Below are 27,955 nucleotides of genomic sequence, written 5' to 3'. Positions count from 1 at the left end.
AGACAGCACGATCTCCCTTATATATAAAAAGCTGATCAACGACAGATCGTGCCTGCTGACTAGTCTCCGCGAGGCCTGGGTTGCCGACGGGTTGGAACTGGACGACGAGGACTGGATCTCCGCGGTGGCCTCTCCGAAGGAGGTGGCCATCCCGGCTCGCCTTCGCTTCGTCCAGCTTAAGATCCTCCACCGGGTTTACGTGACGGGGCCAAGGCTTCTACGTATGGGCTTTGCTGGTGACGGATTGTGTAAGCGTGGCTGTGGTGCTTTGGCAACTTTCATGCATATTCTGTGGGAGTGCCCAAAGGTGGAGCGATTCTGGCGTGGTGTGCATGAGGTCCTGCGTGTGGTTACGCGTGTCGCGCTGTTGCCTGAAGCGAGGAGATGCTTGCTGAATGTGTGGGAACCAAATGACTATTCGGTCCCGCAGAAGCGGTGGGTGACTCTGGGATACATGATAGCTAAGCGTGACATTGCTCAATTGTGGGGATCCCAGAGGCCCCCGGCGGTGTTGGCCTGGAAAGAACATATGGATTGGTGTATGTTTCGTGAAAAGGTAGTGTATGTGGCGAGGGGTAAGCCTGGGGCGTGGGTGAAAATCTGGGGCCCCTGGAACGCCTACCGCGGGGGTATTTGTGAGCCGCCACTGCCACTGGCCGCCTCACCAGCTCCGTCCCCCTAGCCGACCCCCTCCCCCAGCCGCGGGCATGTGGTTCCCCTGTCCCTGATCTATTCCCATCCCCCTCTTCAGAGTTTGGCTGCTGGTTGGGATCCCCCACTTAAGGAGCACGTGCCGTCACTTTGGATTGCGGATTGCCTTGCGGGTGTGGTTTTTTGTGTTGTTCTGTTTTGAAAAAAAGGAAACCGTATTGTGGGCTTGGGGTTATGTGGCCTGCGCTATTGATATCTCCTGATTTACCGATCTGCACCGCCAGGAGACTCTTACTGTAGGTATGTCATATGCTTCTGCCACTCTAGCGGCCGGCCGGATGGTTGTAGGCCCATACCTGTAACCTTTTTTAACATGTAATAAACGGTTTCAAAAAAAAACAAAAAAAAAAAACAATGTTTTTTGGAAATTGGTCACTTGGGGCAGCAGGTCAGGCCCACGTCCACCCCTGAGCCATATCACTTGCCAAGTCTGGTTTAACCCCTTTAAAGGACTCTACTCTGTCAAGGGGAATAGTCAGGAGGGGGAACCAGCAGGGCAAGTTGGGCACTCATCAGGAGATGAGCACTTTACAATCTTGGAGGTAGAAGCTGCTATAAACAAAATAGTCCCCGCAAAAGCTGCAGGCCCGGATGGCCTGCCTGGTGACTTATTTCTGGCCGATCGTGGCCAGTGGGCACGCTATATTTTATTGTTATCAAACCCCATAGCCGAGGGTGCACCGATCCCATTGTCGTGGAAATCTGCTGAAATTGTCCCCATCTACAAGAAATGAGCAAGGGACAACCCTGCCAATTATAGACCAATAAGTCTGATTGATGGTATGCAGAAGGTCTTTGGCCGGATGCTTCTGCATAGGATCCAGACACGGTCTGAGGATGTGGACATCCTCTCACAATTTCAGGTGGGCTTTAGAACAAAGACTGGGACAATGGATCAAGTTTTTAGATTCCTTTTAATTTATTGGAAGATTGTGGTGCTAGGCAAAGGCAGCCTTTATTTAGCATTTATTGATCTGAAGACTGCCTTTGACCTGGTTCCTAGATCCAGGTTATGGGATACCCTTGACAAAATGGGCATACCCCACTTTGTCCTCAACTTATTAATCAGGCTGCATGAGGGGAACTTTGCCCAGGTTAGGTGGGGAGATCAGAGCCAACTTACAGAGCGCATCCCTGTCAAAAGAGGAGTAAGGCAGGGATGCATTCTGGCACCAACTATGTTCTCCCTATATGTGAATGGAGTAGTGGACTTCCTCTTGGAGGAGCCAACAGATTCATCTACCCTGGGGGGGGGGAAAGATACCAACCTTGTTGTTTGCGGACAACACGCTATAGATATCTAAGACCCCTGCGGGGTTACAACGTTTAATCGTCAGATTTCATCTCTTCTGTGAGAATCGGGGTTTGATTATAAATGCCAACAAAACCAAGTTCATGGCTTTTAATCCCCGTAGGACCTGCAGGAATGGTCCTCTGCTAGGTGGGACTCCCCTTGAAAAGGTAGATACCTTTGACTACCTAGGTGTAAGATTCTCAAATAAAATGTCATGGAGACCCCTCCTAGATAAGATGCTGATGGCTCACAAGCGCACGGCTGGAGCAATAGCAAAAGAATATCGCCTTTCCCACACTAGGCCTGTAGCTCCAGCGCTCCAAATATACAATACCAAGGTGATTGGCGCTGCCCTCTACGGAGCTGAAGTTTGGGGATTTGAAAAACTAGATATACTTCGTAGATCAGAAAATAAATTCCTAAGAGATTTGGTAGCAGCACAAATGTACATCTCCCTTATGCCTCTACTAATGGACATGGGCAGGCGATCAATAAGCGATATAGCTAGACTATGCCCCCTACTCTTTTGGGCTCGCATTAGGAGGACCCCTGAGCTTTCTCCCTACACAGGGTCTCTAACTGAGATTATCAGTCTCGACACTGGGGGGAAAATTGGCTGTATACGAGAAATAAAGAAAATGCTATTTGCAATTGGGCTCTGTGGTTTTTGGGCCAGCCAGAAACGCCCCAAGGAGAGAGGATCCGAAACGCCTGTACTGGGAATGGGTGGACCAACAAGAGAATAGCAGATCCAATGTGGGTAGGCTGACAGTTGAATTTTATTCCCACAAGCACAGTAGATATTATGAGCTTTACCTTGATTTAATCAAGGTGCCTAGAGATAGAACACTCTATATGCATTTTAGGTACAGCTCGCTCCCAGTGCATGGCATGGTATTAGTTGGTAGCTCTGTCACAGCTTTAAACCTTTCACAAGTCACAATGGCAGATCAATGACTCTACTGAAAGTGTCAAGCTAAGGACTAGAGCTGAAGACAAGAGTCCTGCACCTGCTAAGAGCTTCTTTTCAACCAGTGTCTTGATTCTGTGGTGACATCCCCATATAATTGATTGTAAAAAGTTCTGTCTGAGTAGTGTGTAGCTTTGTACTGATACATTTTGTCTTTCTCTTGACATTTGCAGTGTTTTTTTGCAATCTTAGGTTCAATGAAACATACAGATTTAATGTTAACCTTTTTTGCAGAAGGATGCTTATTGGGCCCATAATTCAGTAAGGCTCTGGAGTCCCAATAGCGATACAAACCTATCCTATAGTGAGTACAGGTAAGTCATCTTTGCTGTGTGTGTGGCTCCGTAATTGTAAATTAACAAGAGTTGGGGGTCATACTCTCCTGGTTTCCCAAGCCTAGGCCGACCAGAATCCTTTATGTGTACTAACTAGTACTAAGAAATAAAACAGATGTAGTGAATGTCCCACATCTACTACTCACACTCTGTACTCTGTACGAAGAGTGTGCGTACAGCCCACTCCCTCCAGTCACCTAAGTCCCAGTAGGTGGGAACACAGTCTTTGTTCTCTGTGCAGCTCTTCATGGAGAACCCACAGCCACCACATAATTAAGCTTCCTAATGTTGCCAAGCCCCTACTATGTACAGGTAGGTACTGCAACTGTCAGAACCCCATTCAGAGGGACGCGGAGCATGCAGAAGCTACTTGGCCCAACTGTGGGGTTTGAGGCCTTTTACTCCTGATGTCCCAGGGCCCAACCTACTATGGATCCTGAGCACCTAGGCCAAGCACACCTTCAGCACTTGACTCTCAATGTCGGCGCAGGTTGAGCATTCTAAGGGTTCTCGGGCAGGGCTTAATTTGTGCCGGTGCTTTCCGGTGCTTAGCACCGGCACTTATTTGACAGGGCCTGGTCTACAGTCTGACTCGGACTAGTCTACACGCATCTGCTGCGCTGCGCTCATGAGGCGCACCGTGCACGTCACATTATTCAATTTACTTACTACTGACTGTACACTTGTGACTTGCTACTGTACTGTCCTCTCTCTCGTGCAGCCGCATCGTGTTTTTGACATCACATCGATCACCAGAGTGAGTCAGCCGGCACGGGCGGTTAATAGTGTTGCCGTGTGGGACACTTAACCTGCCCTGAGCCGAGCACCGCCCCCAGAAGAGATTCATCATTATTTATTCACAAATATTTTCATTTAAATATATATATATAAAAGTGTTAATGGCGGCCCGCACTGAGCGCCACGGCGGCCTTAACCTCTTGCCTGTGGTGGGCGGGCCGAAGGACACTGGTTTGGGCTGGATTTTGGTAGGTTATGATGAGGTAGGGACGGGCTGTGCGGCAACGTGTGCAGATTTTTTTCACATTGCTGCCACGCCCCAGCATAACCACCGCAGCTGTTTTTCATTTTGGAGTGTGGTGGTGGGGGTGGCGTGACGGCCTTGACGACCCGACCGACGGTCACCTGATCTGATCACCGTGGGGGTTGGCAGTCACTGGCCTGGCGGCGCGGTGGGGCAGCCAGCCTTCGTCAGCCCCATATTTAAGATTGATTCAATTAACTGGATATGATTACGCAGTCCAGATTCACTGACTGCGGCCTAGTAACCACCGCGGCGTCCGCCGGCCGTAGTTGATGGTACACACACTTTTGTTTTTAACCGTCCCCCTAGTCCTAACCAATGTGATTTTTCGATAGGGCCTAGTGTATAGCCAAGGGCGGGGCGGGCCCTGCCCGGCGTCTCTGCGCAGCAGCCGGTTTAGTACTTGTAGTCCAAAATGGCGCGCGGCCGCGCACTAATCACTTCACTTGACTGCTCTTCACTTCTCGGGCCGTTCCCCACGACGAAATGCAGCTTGGACTACAGCCCCATGTGTGTGGATTTTGCTTAATCATGGTGTGTTTGGAGGGTGCTGCCAGCCCCGTGTGTGTGGTTTTTGTTGTAGATTGGTGTGTGGCATACATGCCAACATTTCAGAAGAGCAAAGTGGGAGATTCTTTAAAAAAAATCGGGAGAATAGGGCCTTGAATCATGTTACTGTCATGTATGGGCCTTGGAAGTGTGCTGCTGCAGAATCGGACATTTGAAACACAAATGCACGTTTTTTTCTTACCTTTCAGAAGCATGGAGTGCAATGGCTGCAGAGAGAGGGGGATGCAAGTGTTGTGCACTGGCCTGGCAGGTTGCTGGCAGTGCACATACCAACACCCCTCCCCCGCCCCCCACCTGTGTGGCAGCCCAGGCACACACACAGCCGCCCCGAGTACATCACAGGTCTTTAAAAGAGCATTCGGTTGTTAATGAGGCTTTATTGGTTTTTCACCCTTCTAGAGCCCCTGCATCGCCACTCTGACTATTGCTGGAAGAATTAGCACGTTACACAATACCAAGCCCTGTCAGCTGAAACCCCAGAGGAATCGGGTTTTTGCTTGCAGGAATCGGGAGGCGGGAGACTAGCCTTGAAATCGGCAGTCTCCCGCCTGAACCGGGAGGGTTAGCATGTCTGGTGTGGAGGGAGGGTGCTGCAGCCTGGTCTGTGGAGGGTGTTCTACCAGTGCATGACACTGGTTTTGCAGTCAAGTGTGGGAACTGGACTGCACTGTGGTGTGTGGAGAGTGCTGCAGTCTAGTGTGGGTTGCTTTTGGTTTATTATCACATCTGACTTTTAGCAGTGCCAGTTGAGATGTGGGTGGAGCTAATATAGTAAGTGGGCGGAGCCAGTGACAGAAGTGGGTGGAGCCAGATAACAATAGGTGTGGCCTCCGACAAACATTTGAGCACCTGCACTTCATATTTTACAAATTAAGCACTGCTCTCGGGGGAACAAAGGATTGTAAATAGAGACTCACAACTCAAAATCCGTTCAGTAGGAGCAATGCATGATTGTTCAGTCAAATACTTGCTTTTATGAATAAGGAGTTTTAATATACCAACACAAAGTAAAATATGGCATTCAAGAACAATACACGCAGTCCCCTGAGGTTAGTGCTCTAGCGCTTTAACAGGCACTTTCCTGAATTCCACTCACCCTCTCTCTAGCAGTAGTGGTTTGTTCCCATTCGCTATAGGCGACTGTAAGAAATTGGGCTGTTGGTTGACTGGGGTGTGAGCCCCTGTCAAGTAACAGCCACAGTCACTTGTAGGGTGAACTACAGAAATTCACTAAATTAACCCGTGCTTAACCCTGGGTAGCTTGGCACAAAAAGCAGCCAGGAGAAATTTAGAGGCAGTGTGTAAGGTGTATATGCAGCACACAAACAGTAATAAGGTGAAAACACAACACAAGAAAAATCCCAAACCAAATTAGACAAATAAAGTACATTTTAATAAATAATTTGACACCAATACCACAAAAATTCAATAAGTGGAACCAGAGTTATGAATTTTTAAAGAATAAACTGTAAAATAGCACCTAAAAGAAAAATACAGCAACTGCGGACTTCTGGTCGTGCTAGACCAGGTCAAACTCGAGAGTTAAGGGCAACCGCGATGGAATGCGGCTCGGGTGTAAGAAGTGGACTTGGCCCCATCAGGGCATTCCTTCAAACTCAGAACATTTTTAAAGAATAAGGGGCCGATTCCGATAGCCGGTCGGACAGCTGTCCGTAGCCTTAGCGTGTGACCGACACATCCCCGGAGCCAGTCCGTCCTGTAGAGTAAGTACGATGCGCATAACTGCCAAAAACACGACCGACACGTAGGCTGGGATTCAAGCTCCATTCTCCGTCCGAGCCGTAACTCCTAACGATGAACCGAGTCGCCCGGAAGCAGTGTCCATAGCAGTTTCCGGCATGACAAGTACGATGCGTACATCCTACGCGCCGGACGGGTTGTCACATATGGCACGTCACAGCATCCGGAAAACAAGCATATCAGCTACGATTCGCGCCACAACTCAATACACGGCTACGAGACGGACCAGCTTGCAGCGGGTACGAGACGGAGCAACAAGCAGCGTGTACGACACGAACACATCATGAATCCCATCGCGCAGGTCATACCAGTACTCTACAACTATGACCGGCTCAAGAACCGACGGCGCAGGCGGTAAGACCGACACCTACCACACAAACAAATAGCACGTACCCGCAAAATGGCACACACACACACAGGGGATCCACATCCTGGCCACTAACAACAGCCCAACAGGGGTTGCATGGCCAGCACCACTAACACCCCCACCCATAGGGCTTATGTTGCCCATCACCCCTGCCACCCCCAGCCATAGGGCTTATGTTGCCCATCACCACTGCCATCCCCACCCATAGGGTTTATGTTGCCCATCACTACAGCCACTCCCAGCCATAAGGCTTATGTTGCCCATCACCCCTGCTACCCCCAGCCATAGGGCTTATGTTGCCCATCACTACAGCCACCCCCAGCCATAGGGCTTATGTTGCCCATCACTACAGCCACCCCCACCCATAGGGGACCTGGTGCCCATCACCCCTACCACCCCCACTCACAGTGGACCTGTTGCCCATCACGACTGCCACCCCCAGCCATAGGGCTTATGTTGCCCATCACTACAGCCACCCCCACCCATAGGGGACCTGTTGCCCATCACCCCTGCGACCCCCACCCATTGGGCTAATGTTGCCCATCCCTACAGCCACCCCCACCCATAGGGCTTATGTTGCCTATCACTACTGCCACCCCCACCCATAGGGGACCTGGTGCCCATCAGCCCTGCCACCCCCACTCACAGGGGACCTGTTGCCCATCACTACAGCCACCCCCACCCATAGGGCTTCTGTTGCCCATCACCCCTGCCACCCCCACCCATAGTGGACCTGTTGCCCATCACCCCTGCCACCCCCACCCATATGGCTGATGTTGCCCATCACCCCTGCCACCCCCACCCATAGGATGGGTGGTGCACAACACATCCAGCATACTCCAACATCAGGTATGTCCGCAAAATACATCCCCACTAACATCATGTCAACGGTGAGTAGTCTGTGACAAATGCCCACAACAGTGAATATGGCTACGAGCTTTAAATTCTAAGTAACAGCACATGTGTGACCAACACATGAGTGTGACATACACAAGGCAAGCATCACCATAGCACTGTGGCAATGTAAAAAGAACACCCACTCACTGTGTAGAACAGAAGTTAAGTGGGGTCTTTCAACATGCAGCAGATGTTGAGCATTGTGGTGATGGGGACTAAACCCCCCTCATCACAGTGACCAAAAGGTAAGTGTCATCATGGTCAAAGCTGCAAATAACAAACAGCATGCATGATCCCTGCTCCCAACACATCAAATACTTCTGGGGCAAACTAGTGGTTGTGTCCCATACACACAGAGCTGTGGTGAGGCCAACAGTGCTGTGAAAACATAACACACTCTCGGCCATGTGCAGACAAGCACCACACATGGGGGCTGACAATGCATACAGCGTACAATGACACAACAGCAGAAGTGACCATCAGCAAGCATGCACACTTCTCGAAAATAGACACACCAATCAAAACAACATGTGTAGACTGTAGGTGTCAGATCCCAAACTCACATTACATGCCAGCAATGGTACCTAACAACCAGGATGAATGTGCACAATGATGTGACATGACTCACAGGGACAGCATGCAAAATCACAGAAACAGCATCCAGACAAAGGCCCACAACAGCAATACCAATGCAAACAGGCAAACTCACACTGCACATCTGACACAGCATGTGTGTGTGTGTGTCACAGTATCCCCAGGCAACTACACAACACATGAGGGGGACAGAACCACAGTGACACAGATGTGGACACAGTGCCATACAAAAGTAAACCATCATTGGGACACCCTTAGTGGGCAATCTGGCATTGTGAGATGAGAGGGAGCACAAAAGACACAGGTGACACAAGCTGGAATGAACACCCACTAACACAGCAAGAGACTGACACACAACAGCACTACCCCCAGGGACCAGACAATAGGGTGACACAAGCATGCATGCCACCTCCACTGTGATGACAAAGGCAGATGTCGTACAAACTGGGAAACCCAGACATGTCTCCTGTTCCACAAACATATGTCACACATGCACAAACACAAACAACTCAGCATGGCCCCTCATCCATGGACAAACGGGACCTAGGTGACCATCCATGCAAACATTTACATTAGTCCAGCCTCAACACCACACACCCTGAACTGCAACAATGTGCATCTGTGAAGCCCACATGGACAGGTGACATTGCACATGCACCCATGACAAACACAGGAATGTTGGGAGGAACTAAGGTGCACAGACACATCACAAAAGGACAGTTTACCACCCTGGGGAATGACAGACATACTGCACAGTATGCGGTACATGGCCATGACTTCAAAGCTCACGTAACCTTCAGAATCTCTGCCACAGTCCCAGGACAATGCAGAAGCCAAGGAGAACCACAAGGCACACATGCTGACACCTGCCAACATTGCAGCCATGAACCCAACAAGTGGGAGAAGTCACACACACATACAAATGTCTCAATCACTGAAAGGTACCACCTAGGGACAACTACATGATTTTGCAAATAAACAAGTGCCTTGGGGAACCCTGACTGTGTCCCATCTGTGTCTGACAACATCATCACCACTCAGAACTGACAAATCCCAATGATGATACACCAATTAACAGTAGTGTGTCATGCACCCACACATCTGGTAGCCCATGGCAAAGTAGTGGGATGAACACAGTACCACCCAGCAAGCATCAAGAACAGGAACATATCAAAGGGACACTGCCTGTGCATGAAAAGGGATGTGGACACACACACACATGCCCACACTACACACAACATGGGCCCAGGCAATGTCACAGAACAACACACTTACTTGAGGGGACTCAACTCCTGTGGAAGCTCAGCTGTGCCAAACATAATCTCAGCAGGTCTCAGTCATGTCAGCAGAACACTTGATCAGTCAGCCATCAGTTACCACCCAATGAAGGCTCTGGTCACAACAGCCTGGGTACGTGAGTCTCCCCTAAGTCATCTGCAGCACATACTCAAAACATACATCTAGCAAGTTGCACAGAGGACACAGTAGCTCCTATACCAATGATGCCCACACCTGTAGGTCCCATGGTGATGCGCACAAAGTCTGTGAAATTGACAAATTGGACAATGGGAAGCACATCATATGTGCATGGGTGCAAGCCACAGATGTGACCATGCAAATGAAATGTACACAGAGATGTCCACAAATAGTTGATCATAACACACAGGTAGCTGCAAAGGATGACATGGATACCCACCAGAATAGGATACACATCTCATGGACCACATGGAGTACCTCACATCTACACATCAGTATTCAACATTGGAAACCAAACATTACAGATGCAAGGGCATGTAAAACAACATCAACATAATGTACAGCTAAATCAAGTTCACAGGGATAAAGAAAAAAGCTTTATTCAGCATATTAAAAGTTAAACGTCTGTTCTAACAAAAGGCCAATGGCCAGTCCATGTCCAAATGCCAAGGAGTGAACTAGAGTGACAAATTCAGTATATAAAAATCTAAACGTCTGTTCAGACAAAAGGCCAATGGCCAGTCCATGTCCAAATGCCAAGGAGTGAACTAGAGTGACAAATACCAGCATATTAACAGTTAAACGTCTGTTCAAACAAAAGGCCAATGGCCAGCCCATGTCCAAATGCCAAGGAGTGAACTAGAGTGACAACTGTCACACGTTGCTTGCCTGCACTGCTAAGGACCGGGGTCATCCCCTCGGAGGGGCATACATGGGGGCAGACCAGGCACCGCAGGGACAGGATCAGGGCACAGCAGAAGGAGGCAGTGAAAAGGTGGGGGATGCAGGCGAGACACTTGCAACTGCAGTGGAGCTGACTGAAGTGGTGGGTGCTGTCACAACTGTGGGGCACAAGTCAGATTGGGCGGGTGCCGGCACAACTCCAGTGGGCAGGTCAGATGGAATGGATTGGCTCACCACTGCAGTACCCAAGTCAGACGGGGTGATCGTGGACTCCAAAGCAGTGCCTACATCCATGGGAGTGGAATGGGGGACAGGTGAGGACGGAAGGGCAGGGGGGGACACGGTCCCCACATCAGTGGCACTAACTGTCTGACCAGGTGTGGAGGAGCAAGTGCTAGGGGGGGATAGCCTTAGCATTTTGGGGATGGTGTATCTGTGGGTAAGGGAACCCGGGGCAGGGAGTGGCGGTGGAACCTCTGGAGTGGTGGCCTGGGGGATGGAGGACAGAGACTTTGCCTTGGAGCTGTGTGGTGGCGGGGGAGTCTTGCTCTTCTGGCGCCAGGGGGACTTGCGGGTGGGGGGCTCTGTCTGACTGCGCCTGGGGGAGGGTGTCCCGGTGTGAGGGGCACTCCCTTCTGTGTGTAGGGACTTCCTCTTCCCCTTGTAATCAGGCTCTGCAGGGTCAGTGTGGAAGAGGCCAAGGTCACAGAGGAAGAGCTTCTGGGGGGATGGGGTTGCAGGTGAGGCAAGGGAAGGGGGCTGGGAGGGAGAGGTCTCAGAGGACTGCAGAGTGGTTGTGGATGACTGTGTGTGTGTCTGCAAAACAGCCCCTGTGAGTGTGGAATCAGTCCCCTGCGCTTGCTTGTGTGCACGTCTAGACCTTGGTTTGGATGTTTCTGTGCTTGGGACAGGTAGGGTGCTAGGAATCGTGGGTGGTGCTGGGGTAGGAGGGGTGCGGGACTGTTGGAGGAGGGACACTGCTGCCATCAGGGAGGAGGCCACGGACTGATTGGTCCTATGTAGGGCAGACATGCCCGAGGAAATGCCCTCCATGAATGACACCAGTTGTGTCAACAGACCTGTGTGTGCATGGAGGACCTTCAGCATCAACGTCTGCCCTACATGGATCTGTCGAAGTAAGTCCACAGACTCCTCACTCAGGGCAGCAGAGGACACAGGGGCAGGGGGTGCGGTGCCTGGCACAAAGGAGACATGCTCACGAACACGGGAGCCCACAGGGACCTTTGGGATGGGAGCCGATGGGAGGGGGGTGGCGGTGGTGGTGGCGGTGGTGGGGACAGCCTCACTAGCTGGGGTTTGGTGGCTGCTGACATCCGCATCCACAAGGGAGTCATACTCAGAGCTGCTGTGGCCCTCAGCTGGGGGTGATGGTGCTGAAGACTCCTCTGTGTGGCTCCACTCGCCCTCCGTGCCACTGGGTCCACCCAACTCCTCTCCTTCTGTCCCTGTAAGGCTCTGTGGCTCCTTCTGGTCCGTGGAGCTGTCCCCTCCTGTGGGTGTGGATGTATCTGGATAGGAATAGGAAGTAAGAGAACAACCTCAGTCACCTGCACCGACTGCACACACCACAGTGAGTACATCACATCACAGGGCAAGCCCTGGCAACATCAGCTGAACACAGCTCAACGTGCCAACACTGTTTAGGATCAGACAATTGTCATTCACAACATCAAACATGGCACACATATCCCCTCTTGACTTTCACACATATGTCCGTTGCATGTTGGATGCTAACACCCCAATGTGCCAACATGCACCACCCACACATTAGTTGTACATGCAAGTGAACATGTAGGAGTATGTCACTATACACACAGCACATCTCTTGCTACTGACTCAGTGCAGGTGTCTGGATGAAGGGATGGGCAGAGACTCATTTCACATGCTTGGGATGCATACCAGCAACACACAATATGATGTACTCATGTCCTGATGGACAATGCCACAATGGGGTGCATGGTGCACACTTGAACACAATGCAGGCTCACTCATAGCAAGTAAAATGCCATGGCACTGGGATGCCCTGAAAGTCAGTCAACACTGTCTCCTGTCACAGGGGCAGGGCTTCCAGACAACAACAATATGCACTGACTCACAATCCTAGCTCAGGGGTAAAGCTAACTCTGCAGATGACCGGCGCACTTGCCCATCCCATGCAAACAACATCTCCAGGACCCAGAAGACACCACATCATGCAAATCATACATATGAGTCTCAGCAAACACAACTCCCTGTACATTAACACATCACAGTCTGCCTTGCATGTAACCCAGCTGCATGAAGGACACAGTTGCATACACCATTGTGCGCTGTCAGATGATCACAAACCTATATGTCACACAGGTCTTGTCTCTCACAGTCACATCGCAGATGTCATGCTGACCCTCTGAATCATGGACACCCCAGTTGTACGTAGCAACAAGCCACACCCTAATGACACAGAGGCAGAAACCTGAGTGCACATGTCACTAAGCACAACATGCAATTTCATACACTGGAGTGGGATTACAGAGTGTTCCTAAATGCCCTTGAGGGGGCATGACTGGCCAGGACTAAGTGAAACAGTGTTTGGCCCTGGACAGTAGTCAGGTGGCTAAGAAAGTGTGACATACTTGATATAAATACTCATGAGGCCCAAGAATTGGAGTCCCCTGTTGCATGGGTTTGTTTGGAATACCCCAGCCACATGTTGCGAGTCAGACCAGCAATTTGTACACATCTCAAGGGCACACACAGATCACATGTCAGATCCCAGGCATTGTGTAAACAATTGAGCCACCCATGAAACACACAACAGATTCACGGGAACTGATGCTGACCGGTACCTGAAGCATAGCTGACTGCAGGAACACAGTACCCTAGTGACACAAGCAACAGACTGTAGGGGCCACACCTGTGGAACAGATGAGGAGGGTGCATCACACAATTGAGGGACCTGAGTTTTGGACTACAAGACCTACGTAATGTGGAAGTGTGATCAGGACAAAAGACTGCTATCTGCATGTCAGACATAGTACACAGATCAGACATGGACTCACCCCCTTCCTGCTGCTGTCTGGCCTTCAGCTATCCAGGTCCGGAAATACCACCGCCAGGATACGGAGCATGTGGGGAGTCAGGGTCCGGTGTACACCCCTCCTGCGTGGAGGTGACAGCTTCAGCTGGACTCTAGCTATCCTCCGGGTCCAGCCCGAAGGTCCTGCCACCTCTTCTGGCAGTTGCGGATCCGGCGCTTGTAGACCCCCACCGAACTAACATCCCGGGCGATGGTCAGCCAGATCTCCTGCTTCTGGTGGGCATCAACCTGTGAGGAGGACAAAGTGAAAAGTACATTAACACACATGCCCCAGATTTGTGCAGCACACATTTGGATATACATGTCATCATCACAAAGGGAAATAAATTACACAGGTAGTGCAACCATGGGGAAGGTAAAATCACATGCATGTCTGACATGTTAACAATGCCTGGATAGTTTAAGCTTGCAATAATGCACTTTAGCAGCAGGTAAACTATTCATTACATGTACCTACATACTTTGGGAGATGAAAGTAGTCATTGAGAATGCTTGCCACTGGTGTACACACTGCTAGTACTGCTAGTCAGACAACATGCATAATTAGGAAGGCAGTGGACTGCACACTCACCTGCTCCCCTGGTTTCCCATAGAGCTTGCTGTACTGTGGAAGGAGCCGGTCCAGCAGGGCCTGGTTCTCCTCCTCAGTGAAGGCTGGGGCCCTCTCCAGAGTACATGCCATAGCAGGAGCAAGATGATGCATAGACAGCAGCAGTGGTAGCAGGGATGTGGTCCAGTAGCAAGTAGTGCAGGCAAGTGAGCTCCCTGGGGGTCAGCCAGCCTTACATCTGTGCTGCAGAGGCAGACTCTGTGCCATGTGTCCCAAGTGATAGGTCCAACACGGTTGCATTCTATGAATCTGGCCAATCCATTCAAAAGTATGACTCGTACACGCCTTCCACATCGTTCAAATCTTCACCTTCATGGAACACTTGAAATTGCAACATTGTTGTAGGCAATCAACTGAATTTCCAGTGTACAACTCGTACAAGTTTAGAATCCGCATCCGTCTCCATGACAGTCCTGAGCCAATGGGTGCGCCTGGCTCGTTCAACTGACTGTACAACGCGTATTTTGAATATACACACGCACCAGTCTCCATACGATTCAATGGCCAAGGCGTACGCCTGTCTCGGACCATGCCTGTCTGATGCGTATGCATGATAGTCACCCGCGTCGGACCTCATTGCAGTCAATGACAAGGCGTGCACATGGCTCGGTCATGAACCGTGCAATGCGTACGCATTATCACCCACGTCGGACCTCATTGCAGTCAATGACAAAGCGTACGCACGGCTCGGACATGACCCGTGCAATGCGTACGCATTGTCACCCGCGTTGGAGCTCATTGCAGTCAATGACAAGGCGTACGAACGGCTCGGTCATGAACCGTGCAATGCGTACGCATTGTCACCCGCGTCGGACCTCATTAGTGTGACTATTATACAGATACAACACACATATACTGGCCAGGGACACCTGTGCACACCTACCACACTACAGCATTGGCCACACAGTGTCCCATGGCATGTTAGGCTGCATTCCCTGGGCGTTTGGGGGGGCCACATCTGTTTTTTTGGCTGGCACTTTGTGCAGCCACCCCCAGGCTGTGCACGTGTACATGGGGGCAGAATCCTTTGTGTGTTGTGCACATTACCACTGTGATGTGCAATTGTACGGTAATGGGCATGAGTCACGGACACAGTGTCAGGTTGGATATGTTTAGGACAGGTCACATACACCCTGCGTCCTGGGGGTGATGGTATGTACGTCACAGTGAGACCTGTAGCCACAATACTGATGTGCACCCACAGTCTGTGTGCATGTTGTGTCTCAGATGTGTCTGAGCAAATGTTACCAATGGGTGACAGTCTCCACATCCATGTGGTATATGCATCAACCTTTATGGGGTGTGTGTCCAAGAGACGTACATGTAGGGCCGGCAGGAACAACAGTGGCCACTACCTGTGGGACTTACGCATGCCTTTTGGTGTGTACGTGCTACGCCATGTCCATTGCTGTGTTGATGTGGCACTACAGGGAGCCTGGGTTTCTGCATGGCAAAGATCTGTGATGCCTGGGAGACATGAGGCCTCAATTGTCACTCTGGTGTGTTTTTGGAATGTTGCAGTGGCACATAGGTTGGGTGACGCAGCCAGATGATTGGCCATTGCACTACATGGGACTCAAGTGGACATGTGGAATTGAGATGTGAGGTGGTGGTCTTGTAGGTGACATATGTGTCCATGTCCAACAGCACACACCTCAGTACAATGTGTAATGTCATGAACTAGCATGTGATAGTGATCGTGGTCATGGCCACATGAGTGGATGAACTGACAATCTTCCTTTGTGCATCTCTGTACTGCAGGGCACCAGCTGTCCATCGTCCGTTCCCAGACCTTGCAACCATGCAGGAACGCGACTGCATCAGATGGTACCGCTTCACCAGGCCACTGATTGCGGAGTTGGCGGAGCAGATGGCGCCACATCTGCTACCTGGCCGGACATACCCTACAAAACTGACCCCAGAGGTGAAGGTGATGGCAGCCCTGCACTTCTTTGCTACTGGTACCTTCCAGTACACTGTGGCTACTGCTGGTGGGATGTCGCAAACGATGTTTAGTCGGGTGCTACGCGATGTCTTGGAGGGGATGTTGCAATTCCTTGACCTGTATATCAAGTTCCCAAGCCCAGTTGAACTCCCTGAAATAAAGGATGCCTTTTATGCACTGGGGAGGATGCTGAACGTCATCGGATCTATTGATGGGACACATGTTGCCCTGATACCACCACAGGCACATGAGCAGGCATACCGGAACAGGAAGCAATACCATTCGATCAATGCTCTGGTGGTCTGTCTTGCTGACATGCCGATCACACATGTGTGTGCACGGTTCCCTGGTTCTGCGCACGATGCCTACATTATGAGGAGTAGTTGCATTGCAACGCTGATGTCACAGATGCTAGATCAGCATGCCTGGCTTGTCGGTGTGTACTGACTGTTTCTCATTGTGTGTGTTTGTCAATGTTGTATTCCGCACTCTGACAAAACTCAGCTACTTGTTCATTTTTGTGTGTGTAGGTGACTCCGGATACCCCAACATGCCGTGGTTGCTGACACCCCTCAGGAACCCTGTGACACCAGCCGAGCTGCGCTACAATGAGGCACATGGTCGGAGCATGAGGGTGATTGAGCGGATATTCGGCCTCCTGAAAAGCCGCTTTCGCTGCCTGGACAAGACCGGAGGGGCCCTCCCATATGAGCCTGCAAAGGTGTGCAAAATAATCCTTGTCTGCTGCATGCTACACAACATGGTGGTGCGGAAGGAGGTGCCTCTCATCCAGGATGACGATGATGACGACCATGGTCTGGCACCTGTGGAGGATCCCGGCCTGGGCCAAGATGCCACTGAGGATGAAGATGATGGTGACGTCCGCTCCCAGCTCATTAACAACTTCTTCACCTGAATGTGAGTTTCCAGGGTTGTTATGTGAATGTACGGAGGTAGCCTGGAATGTGTTGTGCCAGCTCTGTTGCTGTATGAGTGTGTCTGTGTGCCACTTGACTGGATGCATGCTGTGATGTGTCCATTCAGGTGGTGTGTACTCCACAATAGGGTAGTACTGCTAACTAGTGTTTGCGTAGGTGTCTTGCAACATATTTTGTGCATGTGTATAGCATTTCTCTCCTGTTCTTCTGTGCTTTTGACTGTATCTTGTCTGTCCTTCCCAGGGTACTTTGCCTGTTGTGTCGTCAACTCTGTCCCCCAGCACCCAGAAGCCAACACCAGTGTGGAAGTTGACAATTCCCATCAACTGATGTACCAAACATCCCTGGACTTCCATTCTCCAACACATTGGGAGCGTGTGTCCACTGTTACGTAGAATTACCGTGCAACTAGTGTGGAATAAATGTATTGCTGATGTGTCATGAACTTGTGCTACGCTTTGTTATGTGCGTTGTCTGTCTTCCCAAATCTGCGTGACATCTGCTTACCTCACGTGTGGACTTGTTACCACTGACTCGTCTTGGTGTTGTGTCTGTGCATGCCAATGTGTTTCAGGTCAACATCATTGTGTGTGATGAGTAACATGGCCATGGTGAGTATGTTTTGTGTTGCCATAGTGGTGTGTCTCCCTCACATGTGTCACATCCCCATGACTCCCCTTACATTGGTCACATTGTTGCAGTATTTGGCATGCACTGTGTTGTGTAGCAGATCGACATCTCCTTGAACATGACAAGTTGGATTCACAACAGAGGCAAGTATGGTGTACTGGTGAGTTTCTTTGCAAACATGTGTGAGGGAAGTGCACAGGATGGCGGGTGCTGTACAGTGGTTTGGAAATCCAAAGTTCACTTTGGAGTTGGAAGTGCTGGTAGATGAAATGTCCAGAGTAAAGTCCACAGTCATCTGCTACATTGGCCCAACATGAACCCTCCATGTCACGTGGGCGAGTTGTGTGCGATTGGACAAGGTGAACGGGTTGCGCACAAAGAACCTTGTCCAGAACAGGTTTAGAGGCCCTGGGGGATGTGCTGGGACATCTGCCTCTCACATGTCCTTCTTCGGACGACCCCTTTTCTTCCGGGGGGGGGGGATCCTCAGGTGCAGGTCTCTGCGGTGCAGGGGACTCTCCACCAGAGTCCTCCTCCCTCCCAGTGGCGCTGGCTGATGGTGTTGCGACAGATGTTGTGGTCACACAGGGGGGTGTGGACAGGTTGGTGTTGATCTGGCAGAGGCATTGTAGTATGTCCCGATGCACCGCAGTAAGGGCATCCCACTTGGCCTCCATGCAGGCATGGTGGGTGACCTGCTCGTGTTGCATGTCCTTGAGGATCCCCACTACCTGGCCAAATCCTCCGGTGCTATCCTGGTACGCATCTAAGATACGTGCCAGGTGGGGGTCATCATGCAGTCCAGACCCATCTGCAAGGCGCGCCCTGTGCCTCCCACCCCTCCCAGCACCCCTCTCCACACAGGCAGGACCAGCGGCAGGACGCACGGGTGACACTGTGACCCCTTGGGTGGTGTTGCTGGTGGTGTTGGCTGTAGCTTCCGGGGGGTCCTGTGTACCTGTGCTGTGGGTGTTGATTGTCCTTGGTCTGTACGTGTTGGTGGGGGTGCCCTGTCGGTGTCCAGATGCTGGAGGCGTGGGTACAGGGGTGCAGATGTTGATGCTGCTGGTGCTGCATGATGGCTCACACCGGAGGAGCCAGGTTGGTCGTCGTCATCCGAAGAGGACAATGAGAGAGTCAGACCAGAGAGTTCAGTGTCCACCAGAGTCTGGGACTGGGTATCCTCATTATTTGGTGCTGGGTGCCCAGCACCACCTGTGTTTGGAAGAGATACACAATGTGATTTATGTTGCTACATGCATCGTTGGTTCACAAACATGACATTTTCTACTTTTCAAACAGATGCCTGCCTGTACACTGCTTTTTCCCAGCTTGTCACAGACAGAGTTTGATATTGTTGTTGGCCATTTCCCAGCATGGCCTTGTGCTCCCCACAACAGAGCCCAGCATCAGACATCTTGTCAGTCCCTTCCTACTCCCTGTTAGGCGGGTATGGTACAGTTTGATCTTTCTGGGCCATGTGGGTGGGTGTAGGTTGTCTGTGACTGCGACTCCCATCATACTCTTGGCTACACCTCCCTTCCCAGCATGCCCATACTTCCTCCCTCTTGACTCTGCTTCCCTGTGAGGGGGTGTGACAGCAATGGCAAGATGGCTGACTGTGAGGTCCTGATGTTTGTTGTGGGCTATTTCCCAGCATGGCCTTGTGCTCCCCACAACAGAGCCCAGTGTCAGACATCTTGTCAGTCCCTTCCCACTCCCTTTGAGGCGAGTATGGTTCAGTTTGATCTTTCTGGGCCTTGTGGGTGGGTGTAGGTTGTCTGTGACTGCGACTCCCATCATACTCTTGGCTACACCCCCCTTCCAAGCATGCCCATACTTCCTTCCTCTTGACTCTGCTTCCCTGTGAGCGGGTGTGACAGCAATGGCAAGATGGCTGACTGTGAAATCCGGGTTTTTGTTAGACTACAAGTCCCAAGTGAGCTCCTGTGCTTCACATAGCAGCACCCAGTACGGGGTATCTTTTGCTGATATTTCAATGAGGTGTGTGTTAATGCATTGTACCCGGTGAGTTGTGTGGAGTTTCTGTTGATGTTGATGCTGATTAGTATGGTCAGGGCTGTCAGTCCTCCTTCCCATCATGAAACGTGCTTCCATTGTAGGGTGTGCAACTTGTCTTTCAGGATGTCAGTCAGTGGTGTCCTACTTCTGATTTGCACATAGGCCCTAGCAGGGCCTTGTGCTCCCCACAGCAGGACCCAGTGTCAGCCATATTGTCAGTCATTTTCCACTCCCGGTGATGTGGGCATGTTTCTGAGAGGTCTTGATGGGCCAATCAGGAGGGGAGCATTATCTGCGACTACAGGCCCCATCATGCTTTTGTCTACCCTCACTTCACCTGCATCCCCACGATTCCTTCCTGACAGTCAGCTGCACTGTGAGGTGGTGTGTTTGTGGTGTCAAACTGTCTGGCAGGGTGTATTTGGCTTAGTGCCACTGGCTTGCTCTATTTGTTTGTAGGTTTGTGCATGTCATGACATGTGATGCAACTCCCAATGCTTTTCGGGTTCTAAACCCTTCTTCAGGGAACATCTCAAACATTGTTGTATGAATGAGATTGCTTCCGCATCGAACTACAACAGAAAAACAAAACATCAAGACAACCTGTTTCACGTTTTATGTCAAGTTAAGTGGAGTACAACCACAAGATTTATGATAGGATTAGCAAATGTCCTTCATTCTCAAGAAGGTAAAAGCAAGTTGAGAGAACCAAGAGTCACCAATGTAGTGATGCACAACTTGTGTCGGTTTCAAAAAGTGAAAACGCAACATAGTGACATAAAAAAGTGAAACCCCATGCGTGGTGACGGAGTGTTAAAAAAGTAGAAGTTAATAAATATAACTAAAAAGTGCTTCGCTGCATGAGCATGCGAGTTAACTATAAGTGCGCTGATGTGAATTGGCGAAAAAAATGTAATGAAAAAAATTTCATCGAAATGAAGCAAAACGGAAGTGAGTTACTACCGCTGCATCAAAACGGTGGCTCACCTCTCTTCAAATCACAAGCTTAAACTGAACTGGTGAAATCAAAGGTTAAAAAATGCAGCTTCTTCTGTGGAGCTGAATGCACAGAATGACAATGATTCTGTAAACCAAGAGCCAAAGATTAAAAAATAAGCGTGAATGTTATCAAAAACGTAGGAGTTGAGCTAAGAAAGCTGTGATGCCGCTGCGGCTTACCCAATCTTAATCGATGTAAGGCTCGTAGTTGTAACGGTAAATATAACAGCGTATAAGAACCATGAGCCAATACATGCGGTGTAGCGTTGTTAAACTGCTGTGATGTGCAAAAGCTTCCGTAAAACTAATTCTTACCGCGTGTAGTTGAAGACGAGTGATTGAAAGCGGGCCAGTGCGGCACCAAACAGTTGAAACAGTCTGATGGGAATAGGGACGTAGTGATGTCTGTGCGCGGGGGATGAGATAGCGAAAGCTTTTAAAGCGCCCAGACTCTAAAAAGTAAACTAATGCTGCCAAACTTTATTGTGTGCGGAGTTGAAAACCGTAAACAGAAGGGAAACTGAAATAAACAGGTGCAGAGTGAAAGTTAAAATATGTAATAAATACCAGAGCCTAAAAAATGATCTGTGAAAATAATTCATGAAACCAAGAGACGAAAAAGACATTGCCAATCCTTTACAGAATCATATAATCAAAAACAGGATGAGACAAATTCATACCATGTTGGTGATTAAAAGGTATTTTCTATTACAGAAAACATAATAATTCTTAATGGTCATTCAGGCCCCCTGGAATCAGGGTGCCCAAATACTTTATCCAAAATGTTTCTCTGCGTGCTAAAGAGGTGTGATATTCTAGCCCTGGAACCTGTGTTACTTTTTCAAGAATGGTGAACCAGATTTGCGGGATTGTGTGTGAGTTGTTAATCCAATGTGAGGCTAAACATGAACTGTGGTTCTTGTTGCGGATGGTACTTTTGTGTTCAATGATGAGCGTTTTTATTTTGCGTGAAGTCCTCCCTACATAAACCAGCCCGCAGGGGCATAGAATAGCGTAGATGACTCCCTCAGTGTTGCAGTCTGATGTGTGATACAACATAATTGTTTTGCCCGTGTGTGGGTGAGTAAAAATATTACCCGGAATAATGTTACTACATTGACCACAGTTCCAGCACTTTTTCAATGCCTTTGAAATTGGTATTTTTATCCTTTGGTTTGGTTTTTAAAATTTCTCTTACGTTTTTTGATCGACTATGGGCAAATATTGGTTTGTTCTTGAATAGGTTAAAGAAGTCTTGTTCTTGTTCAATGATCTCCCATCGGTTTAGAATGATTCTTTTGATCTTTGAGGCTTGGGTTGATTGTTTAAGAACAAATACTTCCCTGTCACTTTTAGTTATAGTTGATTTTTTAAGTAAGTCTTCTCGTTGCTTTTGTTGTGAATTGCACGCCAACACAACAAGAGATTGGTTTACTCTAAGTATATCTTTTTTGAATTAGTTATAAAAAAGAGGAGTGCAGGTCCGCATTTCTTTTTGTGTATTTAGAAATAGTATTGTCCCTGCAAAACGAGTATTGGAGGATAAGTGGGGTAGATGGGCGATTGTGACGCTGCCCCTGGGGTTGACAGTTTGCGCTATCTATGGATTAATCCAGGATGACCCAAAAATATTCAATGACCTAGAAGTTGAGTTGGCATCCTGGCCAGACTCGTTAGTCATTTGTGGGTACCTGAATATAAATCAGGATGTGAACAGGGATCAAATGCTTAAATATTATGGAAGGAAGCCACTAGTGTACAAGGCCTTGGCTGCCCTAAAAAACAGCTATGACTTAGTCGATGTGTGGGCCGCCAAGAACCCCACTGACCCAGGATTTACTTACTTCTCAATCCCTCATAGGAAGTATATTAGGCTAGATTACTTCTTGGTTTCCTCCTCAATGCTCAATATAGTGGGAATCAAGTAGCTACCTAAATTGCTTTCTGACCACAACCCGTTACTCATAGATTGGGCGATACAAACGTTGTCAAGGCCTGGTCCAAGTGGACATTTGATAGAACATTGCTTTCCAGTGTTTCTTTTGTCCAACATATTAGACAGTGGGTGGTACAGTATTTTGATGCAAACCGGTATAGTGCTTCACGTGGCATGGTCTGGGATAGTTTTAAGGCTGGTTTAAGTGGTGAGGTCATTAGTATTGTCATAAAGATCAGGAGACTGCAAAAGGATTAAATTAATGGCCTGATTGGGAGACTGACGGCTTTAGAAAAGGAGCATATGCTAGCAATCAGCCAAAACCAACAAGTAATCAGCACTGCAGCAAGAAATAGTGATTGCTAAAGCTGAATTAAAAGCTATTATAACAGGAGGAGCGCTGCAGGATATCAGGTGCATAAAAACAAAAGTATGGAGAATCCGTAGGTAAGCTCTTAGCGCTCAATAAAAGGCAGAAGCTCGCCCGGAATAATATCTCTGGAATTAAAGGACAAGATGGACAGTATGCTACAAGTTCAAAAGATATTATCAAAGTATTCGAGTGTTTCTATCAGGACCTATACCGGCCGGATAATCTTAGCCCTATTTCTTCTAATTGGATTGAACGTACTATGGGGGACTCACGAGGAGTCAACAAAGAGATGAGGCAGGAGTTGAAGGCGGACATTACACTTGAGGAAGTTGGAAAAAAAAAAAGGAAGTTGTAAATGCCGTACACTCTATGGCCTCAGGGAAAGTGGCAGGCCCTGATAGATTTCTGTTAGAATTATATAAGGTATTACAGGTGGAGATAACTCCTCTACTCCTAGATCTGTTCATATGGGTACACCGTAGTGGGATTCCCCCAGATTCCTGCCAAGGAATAGATATAGTCATTTAAAAAAAAAAGATAAGCCCTCAGATAATCCGCCATCCTACCGGCCTATATTCCTTATCAATTCAGCTGCCAAGCTATATTCCAAAATGTTAGCGTCTCGGTTAAGTAGGATCATAGCTCACCTAGTCTCCCCCTGGCAACACAGCTTTATACCCGGTAGAGGCACCACCGATCATATCAGGCGTGCCATAGCTTTATTTGACATAGCAGAAGCATTCGGAAAGAGGATGGCCATGATCCTCCTGGATGCAGAAAAGGCCTTTGACTGAGTGTCCTGGCAGTACCAATGGGGAATCTTCGCGCCAAATGGGTTCGGCCCGGGTCTTATAACGGCCAAAGATGCAATGTATTTTAGACCCTATGCCAAGTTATAAATTATGGGCCAGGAGTCAGGCCATATTCAGGTCGCCAGGGAAACAAGGCAGGGCTGCCCCAGTTCCCCAATTTTATTTGCCCTATATAGCGATCCGTTTATCCAGCAAATCTTTCAAAACCGGATAATAAAGCCAATATGTATTAGCGAATTTATACCAAGGTAATGGCATACGCCGATGACATTGCCATTGTGACCTCAGGGCCGGAGACTGCGATGTTAGCAATGGAAAGGTTGGCTGGGGAATATGGCCAGAAATCAGGTTTTCTATTGAATGCCGGGAAAACTCAGATTGTTTGTAACTCCAATACTCCGTGCTCAGATCCCCGAAGGCTGGACGCAGCAGTGTACCTTGGGGTCAGGATTAGCAGTAGGGTCAGCTCAATATGGTCAATAAATTTGAGCCCTATGCTAAATAAGATTAGTGCGGATTTAAAACGCATGGATAGGCTCCATCTTTCAATAATAGGAAGAAGCAATGTTCTCAAAATGATGATCCTCCCTAAGATCTTGTATGTGTTTCACTCCATCCCCTCGAGATTGAAGGCCACTTTTCAAAGAAACTACATTCTATCTTTATTAATTTCATCTGGAGATACAAGAAAATTTGGCGATTTCTAAAGCTATTAACTCTTCCACAAGAACGCAGAGGGTGGGCGTCTCCCAACTTGGTATGCCATTACTATGCAGCCTTCCTACAACAGATGACGGGGTTGCTTTCACCAGCAAATGCTGGCTCAAGCATTAGGGACCAGGAGCATGGAATGACTATCCCCACTACATATGAGCTGGCCATGGGCATATCAGCGGGCGGTATGCTTTTGAGACAAGTCGAGGCCAGCTACTACAAGAAAATGCGGTTCAAGTGTGTGATAGCGATCTAGAAAGTGTGGTCTAAAGTGGTGAAACTCATGCAGATATCCGCCTACAATAGATATCTCTCTTGCGACCCCCCCCCCCCTGTTTCCCGCAATGACCTAGTCAAATAATCCCTAATCAAAATCCCACTCCTGGAAGCGGCTACCTGCCTTCAATCTAGGATAAAACATATCTATAAAACTTTAGTGGAAAAAATTCTCGATGATTTAGAGAAGGTTGAAGCCAACTGGGCTTGGAAATTTGGGGATTGCGACGTTGATCTTTACCGGTCAATTGCACTGGGCTCTGAAATTTTTCTCTCAGCCAACATAAAACCTCAGCACTATCAAGACATTTTTAACCTTTATTTTACTCCAGATAAGGTTTTTAGTTAGGGCAGGAGGGAGGATGATAAATGTCCTAGGTGCGCTCACGGGCCAGCCGAACTGATTCATATGTTTTTTAACTGTGGGAAATTGTCACTCTTAATAGAAGGGATCAAGGAGTTTTTGCATGAGACACTGGGTAGGAGTGTCTGCATAGCCCCACTACTGATGCTTCTGGGTTATGACAACAATGTGCAACTTGATGCTCACTTTTATTGTGGTCTCTGTTGCCCGGCTGCTTATCGTTACGCAGTGGAAGGATGTTGAGCTCCCTACCTATCAGGCCTGGCTGGGATGCTTACTTACAATATACAACCTTGAACGAACTGTATATAATTGTAAGGGCAGGTGCCCGAGCTGGAGAGGTCATAAGATCTGGCCTCCAATGTGCAGATGGCTCACAAGGAATAGAGGTGGGAGGGACTGGCTTGCCTCGGATGGCTGAGAGAGGATTGGCCAGTCCTGTTGTCTTGTTAGGATTGCTGTGAACAAGCTGCAGGAGAACACTATCACTAATTATATACAGCTCCCTCTTATGTGCTTTTACTCAGTGTTTTATGGTATTTTATCCATCTGTTCAATCGTGTTGTCTTTTTATGTGTACATGAAATGTACATGAAATCTATCTCAAATATATGAAACTCTCACATATATCAATCTGTTATGCTGCAGTAACTGTTTTTTAACCATCCTGCTACTCTCTCCTAATAAATTATTATTATTATTATTATTTTTAAAGAGAGAATTGTGAGTAAAATGCAATTTTAAAGTGTCATGGAAATTAGTATCTGGATATTAACACAAAAAGCATTTTGCCCTGAGCACATCATCTTGTGACGTATAGAACCTCACAGAGACGTCACTAAAACATTACCTAAACAGCTTTAGGAACTGAAGATAGAGTGCTCCCATTAACTGTGACAGACCATGCAGAATTACCCACATGCAAAGTCACAAAGCGGCCATCTTGAACTGGCATCACATGCCAGACACAGCGCAGCTACCAGAACCCGCTCTTGGACTAATGGCGATCAAGCAACCTGACATCTCTTTTGGAAATGTACCTAATACCCAAAGGACGAAATTTAAGAGAACTTTTACCAGCAATTTTATTGTAACGCTGCAAGCTATAACCAAGGTTATATTACAACTTATAGTAATTGGATAAACATTCTGCTTTGGATTTACTGCTCTGACTCAATCACAACAAACATATCCACAGCATAAAATATTTGTTTTTGCTTCTTATGTTAAATTAATATTTTAACATCCTTTTAATGTGTAATTCCGGTTTATTGTGTTTGATTCGTACCTGATTGCAGTCTCTAAGAGAAATTTCCTCCATCTAAAAAGTAAAGTGTTTTATTGCACAACTTTGGGATTGAAAGCAATAACACCTGTGAGAGCCTTGATGAGATCAGGGTTGCTAATGGTGAGGGAAAAACTAGAGGTGTGTATGGAATGCCTGATACAATATTGGGACAGCATTCTGCTGCTGGCATCAATGTGGTCGTCCAAAGGTCAACATTTTTGGCGGGCATCAAGGAAAACCATGGCCACCCATGTGGCTTTCCTGAGGACTATGGCCTCGAATTGTGAGTTTGAGGAGTCATTGATCATGTGTTAACTGGTACATAAAAATGCAAAGGTTCATGAAAAACAGCTAATGAAGAACCCTGACTAAAAGGAGGCTATAGTGATAATGGAACCACATCCCAGGCTGATGAATGAGATGGGGGTGTGAGGATGTTGTAGTTGCAGATATTACTTGGGTCAAAGAGCCATAGGCCACGAAGTGCTTTAGCAAGAAGAAATACACATCTCAGCCACTAAAAATGGCAGGGAGTGCGTTGGCAGTGAATCAATTAACTCCAACAGCCTAAACTGTTATGCTAAAGCCTCTTTGTGTAAGAAATGTCGGAAAAAGGGCAGTATGAAAGAGTAGAAAAGAGTGTGGATGAGCTAGCAAATAGCAACACATTTGGGAAACCTTGGCTGGATGACACCCAGAGAGAAGTGAATAAGATTGTGCTGCATAGTACGGGAGATAAATAATTGAGGGTGTTTGGGGAAGCATTTAGATACTTGAGTGCAAGATCACTGTGGAAGACAAAGAAATTTAGGTCGTGGAGGATTGTGAGTCATCCTCATCGGAGAGCAGAGTTCGAAGAGGCTGTTTGGCAGTGAGGGAATTGTATGGCAAGAGCCAGATATCAATCCTATCAGATTTGTGGGGACCAGGCTTGACTTAAATTGCTACACCATGCACTGAACATTGGATTTAAAGGCTGCAAAACTGTGTGTCAAAATGTATGTTGCTAGAAGGGTAGACAACTTGCTGTGAAGATGACACCAGCAAGGTTTGGGATTCACGTTGATCTCCAATGCACTGCAACATGTAATGATGGTCTCCCAGTAGGGCGAGGGCTACCAAGTGGTGAAGATATTTTCCTGTGGTGTTTGGAGAAAATCCGGGCCTGTTCAAAAGACTTTGAATACAGGATTGTTTTGATGAAAGGGACACAAACTGTAGTAAACACAGTGATGGAGGATCTGCCCCCG

This window comes from Triturus cristatus, chromosome 2_1 (genome assembly GCF_964204655.1).
Source record: "Triturus cristatus chromosome 2_1, aTriCri1.1, whole genome shotgun sequence".
Taxonomy (NCBI): domain Eukaryota; kingdom Metazoa; phylum Chordata; class Amphibia; order Caudata; family Salamandridae; genus Triturus; species Triturus cristatus.
Note: the sequence above shows the minus strand (reverse complement) of the source record.